Source organism: Zootoca vivipara, chromosome 10 (assembly GCF_965207765.1).
Source record: "Zootoca vivipara chromosome 10, rZooViv2.hap1.1, whole genome shotgun sequence".
NCBI lineage: Eukaryota > Metazoa > Chordata > Lepidosauria > Squamata > Lacertidae > Zootoca > Zootoca vivipara.
In genome coordinates, this window is record NC_142593.1 from 27,873,934 (window position 1) to 27,878,922 (window position 4,989).

A 4,989-nucleotide genomic window follows, 5' to 3' on the forward strand; every position below is an offset into this window, starting at 1 on the left:
AAAAGAGGTGCCGAAACTCTCTTATAATTATTCTCTTATAATGGCAATGGCGCCCACCTGAGAGGTGCTGGAACTGAGTTTTGGCGAGTTCTGGCTGAAACAAAAGCCCTGCAAATGTCATAGATCCAAGGTGCCCCCCACCCATGGAACAGATATGCATGGGGGTTATGAGGTCATGTGGGGTAGCATCACCCACCGCTGATAGGGACCTAGCTAAAAATTATGAGGGATGCATGGCTAGCTCCAACAGCCCATGTCTCTCTCTCTATGCCTCCCCAATGATACAAAGTTGAGGGGGTGTGTGCATTTAAACATGTCAAGCATTTCCCCACACCCTTGCAGATAGCATTGGTGCAGGACCAGTGAAATAGCAAGTGTGATGACCTTTCATCGGGTGTTCCCAGAGAGGTGCTTGAGGCTGACAAAGATCAGCCGCCCCTGCCACACATATACTCTAATGTCTTGTTAGGCTCTGAGACTTTCCACTTCAATCTTACCTCACAGAAAAGAGGAGTTTGGGTTGTACTCAAAGTAGCACTAGATCACAGTCCCATCAGTGCAAGGAGTTCTGTCACTCTTCACCCGTCCCTGCATGCCCCCTAAAACTGTTCCTGGGGTCCCCCAAACCCTCTGGAGCAGATGAGGGGAGCCTGAAGGGGGCATATAGGAAAGAAGGGAAGTCTCACAGGACAAGTGGAAATCTTTGCACTGTTGGGAGGCATTATTTGGCTACAACCCTTTGAAAAAGATTTGTTTGATCTTGCCCATTGAAATCTCTGAAACCATAATAGGACTTGGGCATTGCTTTTAGATATTACACGATACTTGTGTTTCCTTGCTTCTCCTTGCCATTCTTTTTTGTGAGCACACCAACCTGCGCTGTTTTGGTTGCCCTCCCTTGTCAACTTTCTACCATTCCAGAATTACTGAAGTTTGCATCCACAATAGATTCTTCACATTAACCCGATGTGCACATTTACATACCGTAATTAATTCTGATCCAAAATCTGGGTTTATATGGTTGTTGTTTTTCCAAAGTACACAGAAATCTATGTTTACCTACACATAAGTAAAATAAATCCACCTTAGTTAAAACATTTTCAATGCAAATTGCTGGCTAACCATTACATGCACACACACACGCACACGCACACACACACACTGACTGTTTCATCTGATTCTTATTGAATATCATTTACTGATGGTGATTTCTTTGGATGGAAAACATAATGATGGATGTCATACAGCCAGCTGCGGTAGGCAAAATTTGTGTTTCAGCTAGAAGACAAGCTACCCAACTCGATAGCATGAAAGATTGTTCTGTGATCATGGACAACATCTTGTGACAACGTCAGCTAAGTGAAACTAGCTATATTTCATGCAACCACTCTGCCGGCCCCGCACATCAAGCTTCTTTCCTTTGTCAGCTAGACATTATCTTCCAAAAACGAAACATAAAGCAACAAGAAGGATTGTCGCATTTTGTGGCACACATCTCTAAAAGGAAAAAAGGCCTGTCACCTGCCTGCAGTTCAGCGGCAGGAGGCCACCAAGCTGTGCCACATCAATGCTAGCTTGCAATATCTCACTGTTCAAAGCAGGCTCCTGACACACCTGCCTTTCACTTCAAAGACATGCGTGTCACCTGGCAAAAAGCACCGGAACATTCCAGATCAGAATTTCAGATTTAGGAGTTTGACTCTCTCTCTCATACAGGGAGTTAATAAACAGATGGAAATGGTTTCAGCTCCACTCAGCCACCAGAACATTTTCCAGAGGTGGTGATGATTGCGTTAACACTTAGGAATGTCTGTTTCAAAATATGTTAAATATGAAATATGGGCAGAATCTATAATGTGCCTGCCTAATATGTCACAAAGAGTCGGACACGACTAAACAACAATATTACACACGTTTTATATTTCTTTATCCCTCTGTCTATGTGTAGATATATATACATACATACACAAACATGCATGTACATGTGTGCAAATGGTAGGTATCATACCGCTCACATTCTGTAACCAATAAAGTTGTGGCCTAAATTTTGCCCATTAACATTAACCTAAAATTCTGTGTCCTTGTGCCTTTATTCTCATGGGGGTGGCTTGGGGCTTTGACACGCAAATGTTTATAATGTATATACAAAATCATTGCAAACAGGTTCAAACATTACCAGGATTTTTAATACACTTGTAATTGAAACTACAGATAATTTAGGAAGATGCAAATTTTGGAGAAATATTGATATGCTATGCAGATGAAAGCAGAATTAAGAGGACCCATGAATGGGATGGGGGGATGTCAGGAGATTCAGAGTAATCTCGATAAGTGAATATTGTGTATGACACTTTGATGTAACTTTTTTCTTTTCTTTCTTTTCTTTCTTTTCTTTCTGAAAATCACACACACACACATATATATTGAAAATCATAATATATATATTTAAAAACCCTGCAACCTTGGCATTATCAGCACCATGCTCTAACCCAGGCATCCCCAATCTTTGGCCCTCCAGATGTTTTGGACTACAATTGCCATCATCCCTGACCACTGGTCCTCTTAGCTAGGGATCATGGGAGCTGCAGGCCAAAACATCTGGAGGGCCGCAGTTTGGGGATGCCTGCTTTAACCAACCGAGCTATCTAGCTGTCTGACTATGTGTGTATAAGTTGTACAAGTTGTACACAGGGCCCCCATTTTACATTGCAGGCTCTTCCTACATGGTTTTTGCAGTCTCTGATCGCTTCTCGGCCTTTTGGCTAAGATCAAGTGTAGTATGGTTTGTGCAGTCTCTGAGCATGTAAAGAACCTGTGCTTGTACAAGTTGTATAAGCATAGGCTCTTGTGTTCATGAGCTGATGAACACAAGAAGGTTGGGATAGGGATCAGCAGCAACATTCAGATTTTTCCTCCATATATTCAGCTCACAAGAGGGGAAGATTGTGTGAAAAGCGATCGCTTCAAATTTAATGGCTACATTTGAACAGTGTTGAAGTCTAGCATATCTCAATACTGAGGTCACTTCCCTCAATCCATAAAAAATACTAATGCAAGTAGACAGCAGATATCGTTTCAACTGCAACAGTCATTTTCTCAGCTACAACAAATTTTATGATTTCCACCAGGGGTGGCCAGTGTGGTGCCTTTCAAAAGATACTGGAATCCAACTCCAATGACCAACAGTCAGGAATGATAGGAGCTGGAGTCCAACAATCAGCTCTGGCCCATCCATGAGGCAGATGAAGGCAGCTGCCTCAGGCGGCATAATCCAAGGGGCACCTCTATGGGTGACCCTACTGCTGCCGGAGAAGTGAGAAGAAGCTGCGGCAGCTTCCAGGTTCTGGCAAGATCTTGCGAGCCTTGTGAGATCATGTGAGAGCCACACAAATCTCACAGAAGCTTCTGGAGATCTTACGAGGTTCTCATGAAATCTTGCGGGACCCAGAAGCTGCAGACATGTGATCCCGGTAAATTATCGTTATTATTATTATTTATTAAAATTTTGTACCACCCTATACCTGCAGGTCCCAGGGCAGTTACTACATAAAATCACGTTATTAAAAAACAAGATACCTAATTTTGTTTTTACTGGGTTTTAACAATCCAGTAAGCCCCTCCTCTCCAACAAATTTTTATAAGGGCATTGGATATCAATCAGTCAAAGGCCAGGTTAAAGAGGATCATTTTTGCCTGGTGCCTAAAAGTGTACAGTCAGACCTCAGCTCCCAAACACCTCCGATTTGGAACTTTTTTTTACTTATGAATGGGACGAATTTTTCGACTTACGAATGGGGCAAATGGCCGCACGCTTACAAATTTCTCAACATCCGAACGGAAACCGAGGCAGTTTTAGATAGGGTTTTTTTTTTACTTACGAATTTTTAGATGGGGCTGCTTCGACTTGTGAATTTTTCTGTTCCCAATGCATTCCTATGGGAAACCGCGTTTCCAATGGCGCTTTTCGACTTATGAATTTTTCGACCTAGGAAGGTGCCTTCGGAACGGATTAAATTCGTAAGTCGAGGCACCGCTTTAAATGCTCTTGTTTTCGAAAGCCAAATGTCCGCCGTGACTTCAGCTTGAATGCAGGAAGGTCCTGCAACCACATTTCGGAAGCCAAACGGGCTTCCAGAACAGATTACGCTTGACAACCGAGGTTTGACTGTATCATGAAGGCAACAGCTGAACCTCCCTGGGGAGAGCATTCCATGAATGGAGAGCCACTGCAGAAAAGGCCTGTTCTTGAGTTGCCATCCTTTAAGGTGGCAAGGGAGGCTGATGCACCTGCAGGGGAACGTCTTCCCGTTTCACCTTAGGTGGCAAAATGGGACAGGCTGCCCCTTGCCAACAACCACTGGAGGGCACCATGTTGGCTACTCCTGCTTTACCTCAACAATATCCAAATGTGTGTATTTGAAATATTAAAGCCTGGGGTATTCAGAAATGGTAACGGGTTCTCCTATTCCTCCTTCATACAATGTTTTCAGACTCAGCTTTTGAAGATAACTTGTTCTGACAGGAAATACCTCTCTCCCAACATCTGCATACTTTTATTGTTCATACAAATTAAGAGGGAAAACCAAAAGCATGTACAGAAATCAAATCCAGCTCTTACATTCAATGTCACACTTTTAAGTTGAATTGTTAGCAGGACTGTAAACTGTTCAGTGCATCATGAGAATATTATTTTTTCCCTAAGATCCTAGCATGTGCATTCTGCCTTAATCAATTCTTAAGCAGTTTATGACTGAAAACGATTAGGCACTGCAGTTAATTAGTCTAACTTTTTCTTCAAGGCATACTTTTACGGATCCAGCTGAAACAAATAGATTCACCAAGAGAAATGGGCAACGTCTTCTCATACCATATTTCCCATAACACTTAGTTTCCTGCTGCAAATCATTAAACCGCCAACAGATGCATTTTGTTTTCCGCTTGCACACACGTGCAGGCAATTTTTCTTGAAGGGCAAAAATAACATTAATT

At 42.5% G+C, this 4,989-nt stretch overlaps 1 pseudogene; it reads left to right on the plus strand.

Moving 5' to 3' along the window:
- Window positions 1–2,742: 2,742 nt before the first annotated feature.
- Window positions 2,743–2,871, plus strand: LOC148684411 (U2 spliceosomal RNA; annotated as a pseudogene).
- Window positions 2,872–4,989: the final 2,118 nt, after the last annotated feature.